Genomic DNA, 24207 nt, shown 5'->3' on the forward strand with positions numbered 1-24207 from the left:
ATGTATTCGGTAAATCTGATTCGGTATTTTGGAATTCGGTAAATATGAATCGGTATTTACCGCCTCATATTTACCGAAAAGTGGTTTTTGGACTCCTACATCTCACTTGTCTGAATACCGGTCGGTAACGGCATATTTACCGAAAATCGGCCGTTACCGACCGGTATTTGGCTACCTACATGAGGCCCAAAGTGCGTAAGATTTACTCCGCTTTTCCCGACACGCCACCCCTAGCGGAAGAACCTGCAGACTTAGCAGGAGCTGAAGTCGATCTAGATCTGCTACTTCACTTCACCACTCCTCCCCCGGAGGATCTTGTCAAAATTTGCAGATCCGTCAGATCTGGCTCCCCACGTGATCCTGCTTCCCCAAAAAGGTTGTATGACAGCCTAGAGACACTAGAACCCTATATCAGGCATTTGCTAGATGTCTCCTTTCATTCCAGTTCTTTACCTGAGGACTGGAAACAGGCTGTGGTGCTTCCTCTTCGGAAGAAGCCCAATATCGGCTTTGACAAGCTGGATAACCTACGCCCCATCTCTCTCCTGCCTTATTTTTCGAAGGTAGCAGAGAAGGTGGTAAATAAGCAGCTAATGAAATATGTGGAGGACAGCAACCTCCTTCATCCGACTCAATTCGGGTTTCGGCCACGCCATTCCACGGAGTCCGCCCTTCTCAGGGCTTCCGAAACCCTCAGGCAGGGCGCTGACGAGGGTCAAACCATGGCTCTCATCCTTTTAGATCTGAGCGCGGCGTTCGACACTGTGGCACATTCCATCTTGCTACAGTGTCTGAGCAAAGGTGGGGTGAGAGGGGCAGCGTTGAAATGGATTTATTCATTTCTTGTTGGCCGTGGCTTCCAAGTAAGGCAGGGGGACTACTACTCTGAGCGAATCGCTCTGGACCAGGGGGTGCCGCAGGGCTCGTCCCTGAGCCCAACACTTTTTAACCTTTATGTAGCCCCGATTGCCTCCTTGGTAGAGAGCTACGGCCTCCGAATGGTATCCCATGCCGACGACACGCAGCTGGTCATCTCCCTATCGCGCGCACCCGATCTTTCGGCGGGCACCTTTAGAGCCTGTATGCAAGATCTAGCTGCCTGGATGTCCGCTAATTGCCTGAAGCTTAACGGAAATAAGACCGAGGTGCTTGTCGTAGGGGGAGATCGCTCGGCGTGGACGTCGGCATGGTGGCCTCCTTGCTTAGGTTCAACACCTATTCCGTGTCTGAAAGCGAAGAATTTAGGCATCTGGTTCGACTCCGACTTAACCTTCGGCCCTCAGATCAACCGGGTGGTCGGATCATGCTTTGGGACCCTCAAAAGTCTCAGGAAGGCACTGAAGTTTCTACCGGTAAAGGCCCGTCAAACCCTTGTGCACGCATTGGTCACCTCTAAGATGGATTATGGCAACCTCCTCTATCTAGGGACCCTGAAAAAGAATTTGAGCCATCTACAGGTCCTACAGAATGCCGCTGCTAGGCTGGTACTTAGACTACCCAGAAGAGCCGCATCTTTGATGGCCCTTCGGTCCTTGCACTGGCTCCCAATCAGAAGTAGGGTTGATTTCAAAGCACTCTGCATGTGCCATCGGATCATCAACGGGAGGTCTCCTCTCCCTTTGAAAGGACTGCTGTCGCCTTATGAACCGCCCCGCTCCCTCAGATCTTCTGGCTCAGGACGCCTTGTTGTCCCCAAGGTATCAAGAGCACGGATGGGCGGAAGATCCTTCAGGTACCTTGCAGCCGTCAGATGGAATACATTACCCTTAACACTGCGTCTCGAACCTTCTGAACTAATCTTTAGAGCTAAGCTCAAAACTGCACTATTTGAACAGTAAGTATGCACATCTGTAGGTTCCAGTTAGCAGCCGCTCCTTAGCGCGGGGACACGCCGCTGTGCGTCACCAAGCGCTTTACAAAACTCCCTAAATAGAAAATAGAAAACAGATGTACGTCCATTTGAAATTGCAACTCGCAAATTGCGACAAATTGCGAGTCGTAATTTGGAGTCACAATTTCTAATGTACAACAACGTCTGAGACACTGTTAGCGATTCCCAATGGGGTCGCAAATTGCATGCCTCATGAATAATAATGAGGATGTCGCAATTTGCGACCCCATTGGGAATGGAGGGCACTCCCAGGGATGGTGGCCTGCTGGGGTCAGCAGACCTCCATGTCTGGGACTGCTTTTAAATAAAGCATTTTTTTTATTAAATGCAGCCCGTTTTCCTTAAAGGAAAATGAGATGCATTTATAAAAAGAAAAAATATCTTCTCATTTTCATTTTATAAGGGCAGGCAGTGGTCCCTGGGACCACTGCCGGCCCTTTCAAAAATGTTTGCGCATGCATTCCCAAAGGGGAAGGGGTCTCCTGGGGACCCCTTCCCCTTTGTGAGTGCTTTACTACCCTCTTGACGAGGGTGGTAAACTGCGAGTGTTTTTCGACCGCAATTGCAGTCGCAAAACATTCTTACATTGCTTGTGGGGTCGCTATTAGGAAGGGAACGCCACTTCCTAATAGCAAGTCACTAAACACTAATTTGCGAGTTGCATATTATTTGCGAATCGCAAAATAGTGTTAGTACATGGCCCACAGGATTTTTGCATGCGAAAACGGGTCTGAAACCCATTTGCACATGCAAAAATCCATCGTACATCTGACCCTATATTATTTAGCTACAAACAAAAGTTAAAGTGCACAACAATTTGAATTTCTAAACGTATACCTTTTGTTTATAATTTACACAACAACTTCAAATTACTATAAATTGCGCACCTCCATACACAGTGTATTCAAATCAGTAGCCAAATGCCATTAACTATAACTCGTGCCTTCTCCATGCACTGTTTACACCCTTTTATAGAATATCAGTTATCAATCTAAAATAATATTCTTTATAATAATAATAGTTATTACACCGCAAATCACATATTTTGTGAGAACTTAATGCATGGTAGAGTTGCATAGACTGTGTATCCAGGTGCACGAATTATAATAATTTTGAGATAAGTTGAATTTGAGGTGTTGCTGTCTGTTTTTTTAACTATATTTTACAAGAATAACACAAAAGGGTAGATTGCCCACAAACGTCAGTGACAATGCGGCCAGAGAGGGAAACAACCTCAACAAAGCGGATTTTACACCGCAATACAATCACAACGCTGTTGTTACAACGACCGCGTTGTTACAATGCAGTGCCATTACTACACAAGTCGTTACAACGACTTGCGCTAGATGGCGCTCTAGACTAAGGAATAGTATGATTTACTATTCCAACACCTTCCCTAGTGTTGCACACACTGGAGTTGGAATAGCAAATCATACTATTCCTAAGTCCAGCACGCCATCTAGCGCAATTTGTTGTAACAACATGCATTGTAATGCCACTACGTTGTAACAACGCGGTCGCTGTAACGACTGTGTTGTGATTGTATCGCGGTGTAAAATCCACGTTGTTAAGTACTATATTTGGCCAGAGATACTACCCAAACCTGTAGTGACATTATTGTCTCAATGGCCAGTGATTTGGTGTGTCCAGGTGACTGTGTGTGGTTGAGGTATGTAATATGCTAATAGGTGGCCCACAGTTGGGAGAGGGAGAATCTAAGTACTGGCATTTGAATTTTCAGCAAAATAAACTTTAGGAAACATGTGGTTTCCAGAATCCTTCATGCAAACCTGTAGTCTACCGAGTTAGCGGCATATTTATGAAGGTTTTTACGTCGCCCTTGCACCACACTAGGGGGTGCAAGGGCAACGCAAAACCTGAGTTGGATCTATCAAGGTGCACAAGGCCATGTTGTGTAGCTCTGCAAGGCTTGATAAATCCAGAGTAACCCAATGTAGCTCAAATCGCTGCATTGTGTTACTCTGCCCCAGGGAGGTGTTCCATGGGTGGAGCGTGGGTGTCCCCACGCTTCCACCCATGGGTTTTGGCAAATTGCCAGATTAACCAACACTGGTAAATCTGGAGTGCATCAAAATGCTGCACCTCCCCAGGGGGAGCGTAAGGAGGCAAAATATCTTTAGTTCTCATCGTTTTTTTCCTCTTTCTATGTTTTCCCGCATTCTGCGGAAACACACATAGAAAGAGGAAAAAGCCTCAGAGGATTGTTTTTGTGCAGGAAGGCCTCCCTTGCAGCACAAAAACAATCCTGTCTGCAATGCAGCACCCTTGCACCACGGTGCAAGGGCAGTGCTCAATTTGTAAAATAGCAAGTGCCAGGGCCCTGGTCGGAAGGCCACTGCAACTTGCACCACCCATTGCCCCTGTCATCGCTGCCAATGACGGTACCAAAACAACTCTCTCGCCTGCATGAGCGCCAGTTCAGATTATTTGAGGTCCCCATAACTGAAGGAATGGCTGGGGAGGTAGGTATTAGTAATTTTTTGTATATATTGTATTCATAAACAACCATTGTTCTGCTCATCTCTAAATTAGATGAGCAGTGCCTCCTTCTGATATACTGTCATAGGTGTGCTGTTGACAACTAAGTGCCGGTGCAGAGCACCGCAAACCAATTAAGTGCCAGTGCTGAGCACTGGCAACCACCGGCTCAAATTAAGCACTTTGCAAGAGTGCCTGCGTTGGTACTCACAAGTAAATTGTGCGCCAGCACAAGGAAATAACAGGAATACACCATATAATGTTAAATACAACGCAATACTGCCCTTTCCCTTTCACACAGCGCGGCGCAGCAAGGTGGCGTTTTGCGCTGCGTGAAAGCTTCATAAATAAGCCCCTTCGTTTGTAGCTCAGGTAACTCTGATCTGCCCTCGGTCGTCCTGCTCATGTAAACCCGCAGTGCACACCACCGTCATGAACTCCCAACCAACCGTGGCTGGAGGTCAGGTAGGAAATGGAGAAATGGAAACTAATTAGTAAAGGTCGATCCCTCTAATGCTCTTGATATGGTGAGTCATGCTCGTCTCTTTGAAACCCTAAGTTTGTGGGGTGACTGCTGATTTTATAAAGTGGTTGCAGTTGGTGTGCTGTCGGGCCCACGGGCGGTTGATTGTAAGCAGCTGGGAAGGGGAAGGGTTTCTTATTATTATTTGATTACAGGCGAGACAGGACTGTCCTCTGAGAGGCTTGTCGTGTTCCAGGTAATGGCTTCCTTGCTGGGTTCATTTTTGCATATGTGATGTGGGGCAAGAGGAGCATTCCTGACGCAAAGCATGCTGGGATGCTGCTCTGCCTTAAGCAGTCATTTCTTTGTAGCATTTTCTCTCCAGAGCGCCTTCTATCCCTTCAGCCTTTGTAGCCTGGCCCTTTAAGGTGTGGCGTTAGCCAAGACTTTAGATTTAAATACAATTATATATACACAACGTACTCTCTAACAGACGCTTCCCTCCAGATCTCTACACCCATGCACTCACCACAGTTTACAGCATAGGGCATAAGGTCAGCCCGCTCCAGCCATCAGCTTGCCTCTCTGTGACTGGCGCCATTTTCTTTTGCACAATGTGCACTTACAAACAAAAAGTAGTTCCTTTTTATAATTTTACAAAAAAAACTATTCACAAACATGGGCCGCGCAGAAATTTGGAGCCGATGCCAGACCTTTTGGCTTTGCCCATTGTCTTTCTAGATGCTGTCTTGGGGCCAACAAACTGGTTTACAAGGATTAACACTAAAGCATTGATGGCATCAAGTTTAAAGGTCTGGCAACGTTGTAACCATGTGATGCCAATCCCCGTGCTTAGGTAAGTGGTGGACATTTTTCATTACAACAGATTTTATTTCATTGTGTTGCATGCCAGCAGTTGACAGACACAAGAAGGCGATAATAAGAGGCAGAAGAGAACAGAAAATACAGTGGCAGTGGAAGATGTAAAATACATTTAGGAAAAGTCATTTTAGTATTCAAAATGTTTCATGAAAAAGAAATATAGGAGTTTTTTTCTTCACCAGTCACAGGGCTTATTTAGAGTATGGTCGAGTAGAACATCTCCCAAACAGTTGCAGATGTAGTGTCTGCCATATTTAGAGTGCTATTGACAACCATGAACTCTTAATTTGGGGATTGGACAGCTGCCACTTTGCGTCAGATGTCCCGCATCTACTTAACTCTAAACAAGTCCCTTTTCTGTAAATTGCAATCCATTTGCAGTCTTAGCATCCATCCTTTTGGGGGTCCACCCTTCTGGGGATGGTGAGCCAGTGTCGGGTCAGTACATGGAGAACTATGTGAGCCCTTGGTTTGATGGATCAAGCTGGTAACTAAACTGTGAATGAAGTAAAAGATTTTGATGTCATTTGTTATCAGACCTATGACAAGATCATTCCAGTAGTCTAATCTTGCCATGACATAAATGAAGTCCTACATTTACTGAAATGGTAACTAGTAGGCTTTCTCACTCTCTCTACATATTACATATTTTGGTGATTTTATTGCACAAAATGCATTGGTATAAAACCCATATTTCTCAGGGAACCATAAAATATAAAAATGATTTCACAGTTGCCTGTTAAATATGGATTTCATCATCATGACAGCCCTCAAATCACTCTGCATTGCTTTAACATTGTCAGGATTGCTAGAATGATGACTCTTTGAGGTTCACATTTGGCAGCAGCTTATCTAAATTATGCTGTAAAAATGAAATTTATGTGGCACATTCTCTGACAGTATTATTACCATTCATTTGAGCAAGAAGCAATATTTTTCATGAAATCTGCAAGTTTTGCCAATAATGTGGCAAAATATGTGGCAAATGCAGAAAATCCATAATTGTGCAGTAAATGCTGCATCCAATCACATAAATCCATTGACCTAACCATAGCCCATTTTTTTAAATCAACGCTGGGTTCAAGAAAGGTAAAAAACACATAAACATTCCAGTTCCAATCAATGTCAATTGACAGCTGCACTTGACGAAAATAAAGTTTTGAATCTAATTACCCCAAAATAAGCATGAAAAAAAATACACAATGGGTAAACATGTGTGATATGACCCTACATAGGTATCTGGTATTTGTTGACCTTTACACTTTGAAGGCCCAGCATACATCAACAATTGCATTTGCCTCCACAAACCTTCCTGACACCTCCGCATGTCCGGGCTCCTACTTGCAAACACTCTGTGCATGCAGGAAACTAGATCCGGTGATCGAGCCTTCTATATCGCTCCCAAAGCATGGAATGGCCTGCTACTAAACAGAAGAGCCTCCTACTCACTTCTGGGATTCCTCAAGAAGTGGAAGACCTGGCTTTTCAAGTAATCTCACTAGGCCCTAGGTTTGGCTAGACTCATACCTGCTCAGTGCTAGGATACTCCCCCGGGTGATAGTGCGCTTTAACCCGTTCCATGCTGAGGACGGAACGGTTCCTGCCTCAGCCACGGTGGTCGTGTGGTGAGGACGGAACCATTCAGTCCTCTATACATAACCAGGAAATCCCTCGGCTGTTTACAGCAGATGGATTTACATTTTTTAGGTCGAGGAACGCCGGTCTGCCGAAGGCAGAACCGGAAGTCGGAGATTTAATGACTTGGAGAAGAGGGGCTTGAACCCGCCCCTCTTCTCCCCTGTTCTCCATTGGCTGGCCTCTTCAATGCTGGCCAGCCATTGGAGAAGAGGTCCCGTCACTCCGATCAGGCCCCGTCCTTTTCGGATCGGGGGGCGTGTTTTTTGCAGAAAGTCTAATTATCTCCTCCAGCCAATGGCTGGAGGAGATAACAGCAAAACACGCCCCGAATCCGAAAACGACCTGCGTTTCTCCGAGGCATTTCTGCTCTGCCTCGGAGAAAGGCAGCGGTGTTCGATGACTGCTTGGAAATATGCTTTTTACAAAACGCTGCAAGTACTGAGGTACCGAAGATTCTCTGTTGCAGCAAGGCACTGAGTGGCGGTATATATCCCAAATTATATATAACAGTCGGTAGACGCATGCCTCTACAGTGTTCTCTTATATTTTGAAACCAGAATTGGTCAAGTTCGTATCCTTTCAAAGTTCCCTTTTCAAACAATCATTATCAACGCCAAGTCTGGCCCTGGCACGGTAGTGCGATTTTTGTTTAGTATTAATAAAATTTGACACTTCAGACAGCAGTTTCAGAAGAGAGGACAAAGAAGGAATGGGCATGGAATCCAAATACAGAAACTGAAACTTCTCTATCAAGGGGAAACATCACTGCCAAAGTTCAGAGCTTGTGAAAAAGCGACCAGCGAAATCACTTGCTAGTTAATGTTCGGGGGGGGGGGCTAAGCGAAAATTTCGGGGGGGGGCTGAATCTTTAAACAGTAGGCAGAGTGGCGCTGATTTCGGGGGTGGGGGGGCTGAATCTAGGCAGAGTGGAGCTGCGGGGGTTCTTAGAAGGGGTGAACCAACAGCGAGGCCTCATTAACATGCAAATGGTCTTTTTAAAGACCTGTGAAGTGCTCGGGCGCGGCTTTGTGTCTGCCCGGGAAGCGGTCTCATCCCGGGCTGCCACACACGACGGGGGGGGGGGGCTGAAGCCCTTTGAGTTCAATGGGTGTTGCGCGCCTGATCACAGGTAAATGCGGGAGAGAACGGGGTTGTTGAGCAGGGCCGGGCGGCTTTCCCGGGCATCGGGCGTTTCCTGTAGCAAAAGTGCTTCACAGTTAACCTCCCCCATGACCCTCCAGCTGGTCCGACATAATTGCCAGGCCTACTTTGGGGTTCCAGTTCGGCCCTGTTGTTGAGTATCCTACCCAGGGCTTTAAGTGGGATAAAAAAAAATGGGTGGGGGTGGGGGGCAGTGTTGCGCGGGGTCTATACGACTTGTATTTTGCTGTCTCTTTTGTCATTGCATCCAGGCATAATGATACAACAAGTAACATGATACCTACAACAAGTTAGGACTATTGGCTTTGTCAATCGTTGTTAGTTGCATAAGATAAATTAGCAGTAACTGTGGCTTGTATATAATATTGAAAAAGCATCCACTTGAAGCCCTAGTGACACCACGACAATGTTACTGCTCCTGAGTTTCAAAAAGAGACAACAATATAATCATGCAGTGGCTGAACTCGACAGATTAAGAAATATATCCCAAATTATATATAACAGTCGGTAGACACATGCCTCTACAGTGTTCTCTTATATTTTGAAACCAGAATTGGTCAAGTTCGTATCCTTTCAAAGTTCCCTTTTCAAACAATCATTATCAACGCCAAGTCTGGCCCTGGCACGGTAGTGCGATTTTTGTTTAGTATTAATAAAATTTGACACTTCAGACAGCAGTTTCAGCAGAGAGGACAAAGAAGGAATGGGCATGGAATCCAAATACTAATCATGCATATTAGTCTGGGCCACTGGCATTTTGCGATGCTGCAGCGTTTTCCTCATAATTATGGATTTGCCAAACTTCCCAAATAATGCTCGCATAATAAATCTCGCTTTTGAGAGTGATTAAGCTATTGACATTGTAAATGACAATGCCGTTTCTTTAAATGTTTTAAAAACAAAAACATAAACAAAAATAATGTCATGAGCAATGCCAATAGCTCTAACTTTAACAATGCCGAGACCGTTGCATTGTAAATGCTTGTTGTTTTTTTGTCTCTGTGCTGGGGAAGAGCTTCCCCAGCTGCCCCAGACATTTTGTTTTCAGTGTAATGACGATCAGCATGCATGGAGCACTGACACATTACATTGAAAGTGAAAGTAAAATGAGCTAATCGCCTCATTTCACTTTAACTGCCTATGTGCTCGTGAGTCTATCTCAGCCCCCGAGCACCTAGGCAGACCGGAGAGATATCATCGGAAAGGGGAGAATCTCCCCTTTCCAATGGTACCCTTCCCTACTAGATCCTGCCTTGGGGATCGCCGCAGGAGGGCGATCCCCAAGCAGGGATCACCACTAGACACCAGGGAGGGGGGAGCGGCCCATTGGACAAGGGCCTTTGCCTACCCCAAATATTTTAGATCATATTCAGTCTTGCTGCCCCCCCCCCCCCCGGGGGCAGATGGATGGGGCAACAGTCCCAGATCTGACTCAGGGGCAGTAAGCAAACTAGGCACCATGGATTATTTTTATTTGAATATGTAAGGGTGGGAGCTTCCCAAAATGGGCATGCCAATGAACCCACCCCACTAGACACGAAAGGGACAGTCTTTCTGCCCCCTCTGGGAGGCAGATGGGCGTTATTACCCCCATCTGCCCACCTGGGGAGAGGAGCAGAAAGGCCACTAGACACCAGGGATTTTCTTTTAATAAAAGAGGGTTGGCTGCTGCCCACAATGGGCAAAGCCAAGCCCCCACCCAAAACAATTTGAAACTAAAGCCTTTCTGTCCCCCCGATCTACCCCCCTCCCGGTGGGCAGAAAGCCCACTAGGCACCAGGGATTATTTTTTTATTATGTAGGGGTGGAGACTGCTCAAAATGGGCATGCCAATGCCCCCACCCCTAAACACAAATGCGAGTCTTGAGCAGATGGGGGTTATTACCCCCATCTGCCCTCCAGGAGTGCAGAAAGCCCACTAGACAACAGGGATTTGTTTTATAAAAGAGGGGTGGGGGCTGCCCACAATGGGCAAGGCTATGCCCCCACCCCACATAAATGGTGACCGACGTCTTTCTGCCTCCCCTAAGGGGCATGTGAGTCAATTGCCCCCAATGTGCTGCCCCAGAGGGCCAAAGCCTACTTGGCACCAGGGATTTTTTTTCTTAATGTAGGGGAGGGGGCTGCCCAGAATGGCCATGTAAATGCCCTACCTCAAAAAAATGGGCACAGTCTTTCTGACCCCCCAGGGGCATGTGGGAGCAATAGCCCCCGATCTTCCCCCCAGGGGGACAGAAAGCCCACTAGGCATCAGGGACTTTTTTTTTCTTAGTTTAGGGGTGGGGGCTTCCCTTAATGGGCATGCCAATGCCTCCAATCCCCAAACAAAATGGGAACAATCTTACCTTTACCCGGGGGCATATCTGGGCAATAGCCACCGATCTGCCCTCCCCAAGGAGGCAGAAAGCCCACTAAGCACCAGAGACTATTTTTTCATTGCGCAGGGCTGGGGGGTACCCTGAAGGCGCATGCCAATGCCCCCATCGTCCCCTCCAAAAACATGGGCACATTCTTTCTGTCCCCCACGGCATAGCACCCGATCTGCACTCCTTGGGGGGGGGGGGCAAAAAGCCCACTAGACACCAGGGACTATTTTTCTATGTGTAGGGGTGGATGCTGACCAGAATGGGCATGTCGATGCCCCCTCCAAAAGACATGGACAGTCTTCCTGCCCCCTGGGAGGCCAAACATGGTCATTTCACCTGATCTGTCCCCCCACCCCCCTGCCGGATGGGGGCAGAAAACCCACTCGTCACCAAGGATATGTTTATGGGCACGTCAGGAATCGGCCCTATAGTCAAGGGTCACTCCCCTTTTTGTTAGACACACATTTTAGCCATCTATCCCCCCCTTGGGGACAGGTCAGTGATATTTTTAGGCTCATCTGCCCCCAAGGGCGGCAGAAAACCACTACTAGATACCAGGGGAAGTTTCTGTGTGTGTGAACTGGAGTTCAGCTGACAGTCTGCATGTACTGGTGTTTGTCTGGCAGTGGGTGTTCTGGAATTTTGCTGGCGGTGTATGTGGACTTGCACTTGGATGGCGGCATGAGTGGACTAGCACTTAGTGGTGGTGAGTGTAGACTGGCGCATGCCTGGCGGTGTGCGTGGTTGGTGCTTGACAGGTGGTGTACGTGGACAACCACTTGGCTGGCAGTGTGTGTGGACTGTAGCTTAGCTGGCTGTGTGGCTTGCGTGGATCCCCCAGCATTTTCTTACCCAGAATCCTTGTCAGACCTCAAATTTTGCTAAAAAGTTTCATTTTGCTCAAGTCTGTATGGGAAGTTGAAGAATCACCACGCCGGCATACATTTCCTACCACCCAGCGTTCCCCTGGATTTCCTGATAACAATTATTCCTCACTTGTGCGGGTGCCCAAAGCAGAGCCAGCCTAAAAATTTATTTTAACAAACTGCCCTTATGGACACGCTTTGGTGCCCCTTCAATCTCTAAAAGGGATATTGCAGGATGTTGATAAGCACAATTATTTTTTATACCTTTTTAGGCTGACTGAGGTATCATTTATATCAGGAGACCAAGCGGAACACTGGGTGGCAGCCGCGGCCCGTGGAGGGAGTTCCGTGGGGCGGTAAGGCGGGGCGGGGGAGGGGCAGGGTGGGGGGTTCTAAAAACCGGAATATGGATAATTGCAGGTAAGTAAACAATTAAATAAATAAAACGAATTTCGTATCGCGCTGCAGCGCGCGCTACGAAATTCGTTTTATTTATTTAATTGTTTACTTACCTGCAATTATCGATATTCCGGTTTTTAGAACCCCCCCACCCTGCCCCTCCCCCGCCCCGCCTTACCGCCCCACGAAACTCCCTCCACGTGCCGCGGCTGCTGGGTGGTAGGAAATTTGGGCCGGCACTATGATCCCATAAAGATATGTGAGAAAATTAGATTTTTGTTAGCTAAATTTTGAGGTATGCAGAGGATTTTGGGTAAGAAAACTTTGTGGGATCCACGCAAGCCACACTTCCCTAGACTCCCCCGGGTATCTAGTTTTCATAAATATCTGAGGTTTGGTAAGTTTCCTAGATAGGCGCCAAGCCCGGGAACAAAAATACAGGTTACTTCCTTGCAAAACCAGGTAATTTTGTGATAGATAATTTTGATGTCCCTACAGTACATTTTGGGGCATTTCCAGTCACGGGCAATAGGCCTACCCACACAAGTGAGGTACCATTTTTATCAGGAGACTTGGGAAAATGCTGGGTGGAAGGACATTTGTGGCTCCCCTCAGATTATAGAGCTTTCGATCACAGAAATGTGAGGAAAATTTGTTTTTTTAGATAAGGGTTTAGATTTGCAAGGGATTCTGGGTAACAGAACCTGGTGAGAGTCACACAAGTCACCCCATCCTGGATTTCCCTTGGAGTCTAGTTTTAAAAAATTTACAGGTTTGCTCGGCTTCCCTAGGTTCCAATTGAGCTAGGGCCTGAAATCCACAGCTAGGCACATTGCACAAAAGGATCTGTTTTCAGTGGTAAAATGTAATGTGTCCACGTTGTGTTTTGGGCCTTTTCCTATCACGGGCACTAGGCCTACCCACACAAGTGAGGTACCATTTTTATTGGGAGACTTGGGGGTAATCCTGGGTGGAAGGACGTTTGTGACTTCCCTCAGATTCCACAGCTTTCCATCACAGAAATGTGAGGAAAATTTGTTTTTAGACAGATTTTGAGGTTTGCAAGGTATTCTCGGTGACATAACCTGAGGAGAGCCTCACAAGTCAATTTGAATTTCAACAAGCTTTATTTGATTAGTAAAAAATAGTCATAGCCTCACAAGTCACCCCATCCTGGATTCCCATGGGTGTCTAGGTTTCAAAAATGTATAGGTGCACTAGGTTTCTCTAGGTGCCGGCTGAGCTGGAATCCAAAACCCACAACTAGGCACATTGCAAACAAAGGGTCAGTTTTCAGTGTAAAAATTTGATTTGTTCATGTTGCGTTTTGGCCCCTTTCCTGTCAAGGGCACTAGGCCTATCCACACAGAAGAGGCAACATTTTTATTGTGAGACTTACAGGAATAAAGAATAGTAGAACAAGTGTTATTACTAATTGTTTTTCTTTGCATTTCTACCTTCCAAATGCAAGACTGTGTAAAAAGAAGTCATTTTGAAAAATGCCCTCTAATTCACACACTAGTATGGGTACCCGCAAATTCAGAGATGTGCAAATAACCACTACTTCTAAGTTTCTATTTCTTGTTTCCATTTTGCCTATTTCTTTCCAACTCAATTTCAATATTTTTCTATTTCAACTGTTACTTTCTACAGGAATACCTTAAAGGATCTACACAAATGACCCCTTTCTGAATTCAAAATGTTGTCTACTTTTCAGAAATCTATAGTTTTCTGGGATCCATTATTGGTTTCACATCTAATTCTACCACTAACTGGGAGGAGGTTGAAAGCACCAAATAACAGGAAAAATAGGCTATGTCCCAGTAAAATGTCAAAACTGTGTAGAAAAATGTGGTTTTCTAACAAAAATCTATCTGTTCCTGAAAGCTGGGAAGATTGTGATTTTAGCACCAGAAACCTTTTGTTGATACCTTTTGCAGGGAAAAAATAGATGGTTTCTTCTGCAGCACTTCTTTCCCATTTTTCCCAAAAAGAACAAAATGTACCTTACCTGTATTTTGGCTGATTTATCAGTCCCCTCTAGGGAAATCCACAAACCCTGGGTACCTTTAGAATCCTCAGGTTGCTGAAAAAAAGGATGCAAATTTGGCATGGATACCTTATGTGGACAAAATGTTATGGTGGTCTAAGTGCCCAAATAGCCAAAAAACAGATTTAGCCTAACAGCGAAGTGGTTAACATATTATAAATAAACTGGCGGCGTGGCCGAGCTGGCGACTATGATGGCCGCCTGACTCGACAGCTCCGGGGCCGTCACAGCGTAAATTTCACCCGCCTGCAAAACTATGTGCTGAAGAGACTCCTGAGCAATCGTTAGAGGCCCAGGGGATGAAAACTATCGGTTGATTCAACAGTGGCGGCTGGAGGTGCCCGGGGAGCCGAGATCCAGATGCTGTGCCTCCGAGCCTGACCCGGCCTTCGGAGACTCCGAGTCGACAGGGGACTCGGGTGAGCCTGAGGGCAGGGCTCAGAGTGCACTAACGTGCTGGAGCGCTCTGATCTGGCAGTGCCCTCGCTACGTCTTTGCCAGCTGCGGCGGAGCACCTGTTGAACCGCCATCACTATTGGGGTTGCTGCCCCGTGTGAACCATGGCTGCAGGTCAGCGGGAGGAATATGGAGGCGGTGATTATCGGAGGAGCGCTGCAGCGGTAAGAGGGTGAACCACGTAGGAGTGAATACATCATGCCAAGATCGCTTTTCGGCACTCCCCTGAAATGCGTTGGCTTTCTCAACAGCTACTCTTTCCCAGACATATGGGAACTCTTACCAGGATATGCGCAGGGACTCCAGATTACCAGTCTGGCCTTAAATATATGTGCACATGTGAGCTGCTCCCTTCTGCTCATGGCTGCTCTACCGAAGTCTGTCTGCTTGCTGAATGCTTCAGCATGACCTTCGTCACATAGACGATGTCTACTACATGCAAATACAGCCATTAAAGAAATGTATTTTTACAGTACTGAGGGGCACTGAACCAATGAACCAAGCTCGGGCCCAGCTGATTGCTCACCTACATATTAAGGTTCCCACCACAGTCAAATATTCCCCCTGGGTCTCTAGCCCACATTTTGGGTAACAAATATGGGCTGCAGAGACCCTCAAGCAACGGCAATTGAATTTTGATGGGGGAAGACCCCTAGGCGAGACAACACTGATGGCGCCACCAACCCAGAACAGTGCCAATTGGATGGTGCTGCCTAGCTACAAGAGATAGCTATGGTCTGGCTGGATAAGGGACAGCAGGAGTTTTTTAGCATCCCCGATAGGCACAGACAAAATCAAACAGGCCATAAAAGATCTAGCCAGTAGCCGTGCCCCAGGGTACGATGGGCTCTTTGGTGATTTCTACAAAGCCTATCAACACAAACTTGCTCCCCACATCTTGGAGGTATATGATGAGGCCCTACAGTGCGGATCACTCACTGGCACACTTGGCACACTCCTACTCAAGCCTGACAAGTCCTCCCATAAATGTCAATCGTATAAGCCACTGTCACTACTTAATCATGAATACAAGATTTTTGCTAAGATACTTGCTACTCGACTGGCATTACTGGTCAACACCACTCTATGCCCCTTTCAGGCTGGATTCATTCTGGGAAGGTCTACAACACTCAACCTTTGTACAGTCTTCTGGGTGATAAACCAAATGGAGCCCACTCTGCCGGCAGCAGCAGTGATGCTGGATGCCGAGAAGGCTTTTGATTCCTCAGAATGGTCCTTTCTGTATGCCGTCATGCAAAAATTAGTGATCCCCACAGGTTTCTTAAATCTCATTAGCTTACTATATTCTAATCCAACCGCATGACTGAAAGTGAATGGTGCGATTACATCTCCATTTGCTTTGACACGGGGTACCAGACAGGGGTGCCCACTTTCACCCCTGCTTTTTATAATAGCTATGGACCCCCTAGCTCGCCACATTCAGGAACGATATTTGCACTGTGGATTGCAGTTGCATACAGGGCCACTCATCGCATCATTTTACGCTGACGATGTTATGCTGTTTGTAAGCAAACCTGCTGATAATTTGCCCCCTCTTTTGCGAGAGATGGTCCGCTTTGGCATTTACTCGGGCACGGTCATCAACTGGACCAAGTCTGAAATATTCCCATTGACCCCTGCCACAGAACCCAATGACCTGGAATTTCTCTTGAAATGGTGCACTGATTCACCTAAATGTCTAGGCATCTATTTACACTGTAATGCCCCGGAGGCCATCCATTTAAATTATGGCCCTGCAGTCGAACGCTTCGAGGCGCAGGTCAACAAATGGATGAAACTTCCGCTCTCTGTCGTGGGCAGGATTGCCATCATTAAAATGGTGGTGCTGCCATATTTTTTATACCTTTTTTTAAATATCCTCATTCCGTTACCGTTGACCTTTTATAACACCCTCCGATCACTTTTGATACTGCTGGTGTGGGCGGTTAAGCAACCATGAGTGAACTGGGCCACCTTTGACCATGCCATTGGAGCGGGGGGATTTGGGGTCCCTGACTTCTATTTATATTATCTCATAGCCCAAGTCCACTTTACATATTATTGAGTCTACCCAGATGCCCGACTTCAATATCTCAAGCCTGATGGATCGCAGATGCATCCCCAAATATTATCGGTACTGCTGCCCTTGGGCCTTCCACAGTGCCCTGCAGAAATTCAAACTGTTGCCACGACATGTTGGGCATGGTCTAAATTGCAGCGGTACCTAAAATACAAATTCTTATACCCTCCACATTTACCACTGGTAGATAACCCGTGGATACCCCCTACCATGGAAACGCTCACTAGACAAAAGCTACATACACATAGACTCTCAAAACTGGGAGACTTGTTTAGTGATTCTGGGCCCTGTTCGACTGCCGAATTGACCTCAAGTTGCACTGTAACACACATGGACAGTTTTTTGCTCCGTTGAGTAGGTAGCTCCCTATTGAAGACCCTCCCCGATTCCTCAACTGAACCGGATGACTTTCCACCACTCACATTCCTTATAACTTCACCTGACAGTGCACATTTAGTATCATGCATTTATCACTTGTCGCTCTCCCTGCGCTCACCTGTGGGCTCTAAAGTGCGTGCATCCTGGGAGCAGGATTTAGAAATTATTATCACTGACGACATATGGCACTACTGTAGCTCCCAGATGCATTACATCTCTGGTAACTACAGACATAAATTGCTACATTTTAAATATCTTCATAGAGCTTATGTTACTCCCAAACTACTGGCAAGAATGAACCCCGCGGTATCAAGTGCGTGCGTGCTCTGTGGTGCCCCTGGGGCGGATTTTTTACACCTTGCATGGCAGTGCGCATCAGCGAACACATACTGGGAAGACATATTCCGGCAACTGTCTATCATGGTAGAACAACCTATACCCCCCAACTCTTTGATGGCCCTTTTGGGGTATGTCAAGGCATTGAAGAGAGAGCATTAGAAGATTCTTGGCAATGGCCTTATTGATATCTAAGCAACAGGTGTCGCTTCACTGGGGTAGAACACACATACCATTAGTACGGACATGGATTTGGGATCTCACATACTGTAATACTATGTGTCATACATACACCACACTTCTACCAGCCACATCACACCCCTGTGACATTTGGCAACCACTTAAAAGTTATTTACAATCCCATTCCATGGACAACTAAGGCCATGGGTGCATCTACACAGTAGTGGTATTTCGATATCACTTGAACCTTGAAATAGGCTCCGCCTCAGACATCCCCGATGCGTGCAACATCTGAGAATAAATAACTGTAATAATACCATGATCGTATATCAAGAGATTGCTGTACTGTACATCTTGTTTGATCATTATTTGTACTATGCTCCTCTGCAATAGTTTTCTTTTTGTGTTGATTGCAAGAGAACGTTTTTATTTCTGACATGACTTCAAATTTGGCCCTACTATTTGTGGGCCACTGCTTGTTAAATCCTTGCTTGGTTGTATTGTCTCTTGGAAAAAACAATATTAGAAATAAAAATAAAACATATTATAACTAAACATAACATAACATAATTGGCCTTGTGGTTTATGATGCCTCTAGAAATTCTCAATGGTTATATCAGACCATATTACACAGTTATCCATTATTATACCTCTCACTGTGTAAATATTTAGTCAAGGTATGTATGTAGAGTAAAGAATGGTGAATCTATATTTAGGTATATATTCCTAAGTTGACAGTTTGTGGTTGTCAATTTTGTGTTGTTAATATTTTAATAGGTCGATATTAAAGAAAACTTGATGCGGTGGTAGACCACCCACCAGGGATGTTGCCGCTGGAGGACCCAACTGGTAGCTCAAAGAGTCAAATGGATGCCTGGTAACTCACTGCTACTGCTGGAGTGACCACAGTAGTTTAAAGAAAGAGACAGTAAAGGAGCAAGTAAGTGAATTTAACCAGGATGGACCACCAAAGACAAAAGCTATGTGTGGGCACTTGGGTAGCTCACCTTTTCCATGTGGTGTTGAATCCTGTTACAACCAGGGAGCATCCTGGCACAGATCTTGGATCAACCAGTGTCAATAATTCTGGCAGGTCGTTCTTAGAGTGTATCACACTAGGTAGGAGTGAGCAAAGGTAATTGATCCTTTGAAACACCCTGCATACCCCACACTGGCATTATTTAGCCTGTTCCTGTTCTTCTGGTGCAATGAAGGGACATGCAATGGACATCACTGGGACCAAGGATGCTAAACCAGGACAACTCTGCTTTATTCCAACCCAGGGACCCAAGAGGTGAGGTATTGGTCCTGCTGACAATCTATAAACCTGGTGAGAAGCCTGTAGGGCGTCTGATTTATTGATTCCCTCAATGGATGTTCTATCAGTGTGATTTGGGGCTCTCAGATCAGTCTGGGTGGGTTTTATTCCCTGGTTATCACACTTACTGAAGTGCTTATATGCACCCACAAGTCTTTCCGTATAAGCTTATGGGAAGGGGGATACATTTTCTGGTCTGTGCAGAACTAGGTGAAGGTAGAAAGGTGAAAGAGTATAAATATGGTTTTGCTCCTAAGGCACTCAGTGATACTGGAGATTTGACACACAGTACAACATCAGTGTGTGGCTCAATGGTTAGAGCGGCAGACCCTGATGCAGAGTTCTGGCCCGAGACCAGGGTTCAATTTCCGCCTCGGCGGGTCTTGGGCTTAATTTCCTTGGACCTGTTAATTCTTGCCTCGGTGCCTATTCTAATCATGGGTCCCATGCTGCAACTCTGGGCAATAGCTTGCTTAACCTCCACAACGGCCCCAACAGCGCTAGGATGCCTGGCCTCATCCTGGGGGTGCCCAGGAGTGGGCACTTCACAGGGAAAGGCCAGGAAGGGTTCCACAGCGGTATGTGTACAGCGCCTTGAGACCCCCTTGGGGGTGATACGTTGCGCTATATAAGCACCACATTACATAGTGGACTACATTCCACTCAAATGGGACTGGAATGGAACAAGAGCTATTCAATAATTAGTTGTTTTTTGCACAAGAATTCTAAAAGAATGAAAATGTTATACATCTTGTTCAAAATTAGTGGTTTGGAGCTGGTGTGATGTAAGATTGATGTGATATGTACGTTTAATGATTAATTATTCAAAGGGGGAAAACAGTAGTAGCTCGGACAGAAACTAGACTCGGGCACCAAAAATGAAAGTAGCCCCCATTAGTGAATTAGACAGCTTAAAAAAAAGTGGCCCATGTTTGCAAATCGGGGCAGTTTTGAACTTGTAAAGACACGTTGTATAAGTGTTTTGCAAGTTATGTAAGACTGCAGGGATTCTAACATGCCTCAGGCAATATTTGTTTTAATATCAGATGAAACAACATTAAAAACCTGCCCTGCAAACCATAATGCAGACTCAAACAGTCAAAAATGGCCCACAGACTGATCTGTCAGCCAATCTCGCTGGGCACTGCCTGATTGTTCTACTGACACGTTCAACTCTGATTGAGTTTCTGCTGGCTGACGCCTGCACTAAGACACAGCTTGGTCCATCTAGCAAATTATATTAAATCCAAATGGGACCTACCTATTACTAATAAGGAATTCATTAGATTTCAGTGGCAGCTAGAATTCTAAGTGAATATCCCATGGGTTTATAATTGACCCTGGTGGGATGTTTGGAGAAACATCCCAGATAGAGAAGGGATGTTCCAAGGAGTTCTTTGGACAATAGGTGGGAAGCTTCATTGAGTGCTGTCTCAATGATATTTAGGAGAGTTTGATAACATATATATATCTGCCTCTGGATTATGAGAAGTTGAAGATCTGGCAGTGGAATTCTAGCGCTGCTGTATAGGTTAGAAATATTGAGTGGTCACTGATAAAGAAGCAAGTTGATAGAGTGTGTTCGAGGAAATTATTGTTAGGCTGATACAATAGAGATTAAGTTGACATACGTATTGTAAGAGAGAAATTGGAAGAATTTTGTATGTTAGAGTATGGTATGAGGCTGGTGTTGCTCACCAGTAAAAAGTGGATTGAGATAATGTTCCTCATTAGAATTTCTGGAAACCTGCGGGCAGAAAATCAAAAAGCATACATATTTCAGACAATGTTTCAATGTTTTACAATTAATGTGTAGCCTGTCTACTTTACCAAGTCATACAAGATTCAGTAATCCAGTAGTCTTCACTTAGATTTAACCAAGATCTTTTACATTAGGATCCACTGAAACTGGAGAATTTTTAAAAACGCATGTAATTACAGAGTTGGACAGCATAGAGTTTGTAATGTTTCGGTTGTTAGATTGACCACGTGCGCCCGGATCTGTTTAGATTGTTACCATCTATAAACCAAGCTTCGGAGATGTTGCCACATTTCGATGTTCCCTGTACCCTTTAAGTACATGTGTTATGTATGAGTGTGTTTAAGTAAGAGTGGTTAGTATGTGTGAGAATCAATTGTGTCATGCTGAGTAGGTTGTACTGTTTTGATTCTTATATATAAATTGTTTTTATAAAAAAAATATAACATTCCAAAAATATATCTGTTTGCTAAAGTGAAATGATTTCTATTGGATTTGTGGAAAATGTTGAAGATTAATGTTCAAATGATCATGTTAAAAGTATAATTTATGATCAAACTCACAAAATAAAGGAAGACTATCTAATCAAAGTAAAGACTATGTATTCATGCATTCAACTATATACTTGAACTTTTGAATGCGATTAACTCATGCCTAGATTAACTCTTGGAAAAAAGAAATAAAGGTCCACGTGGAGTTTTTTGCGTATATCAAAAGATAATATGTACATTGGTTACTGGTTCCCAGAAGCTCCACATTCAAGCTGATTTGTATCACCCACAAACGATCCATGGAACAGGACCGCTGTTCATGAGGAATAAAATCACCAAATACATTCAACAAAGGAACTCCTCTCTAGATTGGCACCTCGCCTCAAAATCACACCATACAAGAAAGAAAACATAGATGGCACCTACTTCTCTGTTCAAGCAGCCGAACGATGGAACTCTTTACCTCCAAACATAAGATCCATGGATAACTACCTTATCTACGGAAGACTACTCAAGAGTTGGCTCTTCCCCATATAACCACCATACTCAAACATAAATATACAGCATATCTCTGTGCATATAAGCATTTCTTTGGACTGCATATGTGAACCTAGACATGTGTATTGCTTTGTATAAACGTGTATCATAATTATGTTTATAAATATATAGGTATTTGTTAGTTCTGCTTAACAAATGTACATATTACTTATGGTTATAATATTATATGTCTAACATGTATATAGGTGACAGCATAAATAAGTAACTCATTATTATAACTATTTATCTACAATTGCTTCACTATTGAATTACAAAAAAATGTATAAAGTCAAATAAATTAACTTAAAGTACAGCAACATATGAAAGTCTGAGTTTATTAAATGCAACGTAAATCTACATATTTATGTCCTTCCTTTTACATATCTACCTCTCATGTACTTAAGTATCTTTATATTTATTACTTTACTTCTAATTCCGCATTTCCAATGTACCACCCTATATCTCACCCTATATCTCTCTCAATATATCCTCTACCTCCACTCTCTAACTCATCCTAAACCCTAATCTACTACTATGATCCACAAAACAACCCTTTTCAGTCCAATTAACAGACTAACCTGCCCACTGCTCAAATTAATTTCATATTTCCCCATACAAATTACCCACTAATCCTGTTTGAGTTCCAAAGTAACACGCTACCTGCTGAAAAGCACTTCGACACCTCATCAGGAGTAGCAAGCGCTATATAAATGCAAAACCTTCCCTTGTCTATCACTCCGCTATACTTTATCAACCCAACTAAAAAACTCATACGTTCACCGCTCAAATTAATTTCATATCTCCCTATACAAATTCACCACTAAACCTCTTTGGGTTCCGAAGTATGGTGCTACTCGCAAAAAAGCGCTTCGGTGCCTCATTAGGTGTAGTTAGTGCTATATAAATACAATTACAATTACTGCTGGATTCACAGTTACCATATAATTCCCCTTCTGTGAGGATTCTCACGCTCCTGAAAGCCTAGCCGCCATAGAAAAGGCATTGTTAAGAGGAAACTCATTCTGATGGATTCATAGTTGTCATTGATTGTGTATTCCTATTACAGGACGCCAACTTGTGGACCACCAGTGCTCGAGCCCTAGTAATGGCTCAGCTGATACGCTTGTAAAAGCACACCAAAGCTTGATATAATAGGAACAAAGGCGCTACAAGTGAGGCTTTCTTTATTATCCTGTAAATTCTGACTTTTTCGTTTACTTGTGCTTCTGCAATAGGGCATAACCACAGGAGGGGTGGGTGAGGTTTGTAGGTGGCCTAGGGCCCATGCCCTATAGACACCTAGATTGTGGTGGGCAATTAAGTTCTTAACCGATTCTATTGTTTTAAAAGAGTGTGAATGTGTGCCTATTAGCACAGAAATTCTAACATCCGTACATGAAATACAATCCCCAACCTTTCACCACTTCCCTGGTTATACATTGAACTGCTTCCAATTATGAAGTCTGAAAAATGCAAACTGAAACTTGATTTTTTTTTTTTTTTATTCTCGCATAGTTCCCAAGGGGTACATCTCCTTGTGTGACACTTTCAGGCAGTGCTGGGTTTCGATGCACCACAATGGTGCATGTTAAGACCTCTAGCCTTTTTTTTTAGATTTTAAGTAGGGACTAAAATTCCTACATGCAAAATGTTGCTGACTAAAAAGCCAGGTCTGTCTGAAGGATTCATGAGTGACATAAGATGACTTGGACGCTTTGGTTTTACATTTTACAGAGTGGTCTAGTGCATTTCCAATACAGTTACTTCTTGTACTCATGTAAAAACAAATAAAATCTCTTCACCTATTTTATGATAGTGCACTATTTAATTCACATCATGCAGGAAAATAAACATTAGCAATGCCACTTGACATTTGAACTGCATATAGAGAAAATGTTTTTTACAGCTCTAATAGGGCCTCATGTAGGAAGCCAAATACCGGTCGGTAACGGCCGATTTTCGGTAATTATACCGTTACCGACCGGTATTTTGGCTTTTGGTATGTAGGGGGATCATTTTTGTATTCGGTAATTTACCGAATCGGTAAAATTACCGATTCGGTAATTTTACCGATTCGGTAAATTCCGAATACAAAAATGAGATGTAGGGGGAGTGTGTGGGTGTGTTCTGGAGTCGGTATTTACCACCAACTAATAGTTGGTGGTAAATGAAGAATGGATGTTGAAAAGCATTTTAAAGTGCTTAGAAGTGTGCAATGTGGCAGACATACATGCCCTTAGGGCATGTATGTGTGCCACATGTGCACACATGGCCGAATCAGGGGTGCAACAGGGTGTCAATGTGACACCCTGCCACCCTTGCATGTGTTCCCCCCATTACCGAATCGGTATTTACCGATTCGGTAATGAGGCATACCTTCCCATCAATGGGAAGGTATGCCTCATTACCGAATCGGTAAATACCGATTCGGTAATTACCGACTTTTACCGAATCGGT

This window comes from Triturus cristatus, chromosome 10, assembly GCF_964204655.1.
Source record: "Triturus cristatus chromosome 10, aTriCri1.1, whole genome shotgun sequence".
NCBI classification, from domain to species: domain Eukaryota; kingdom Metazoa; phylum Chordata; class Amphibia; order Caudata; family Salamandridae; genus Triturus; species Triturus cristatus.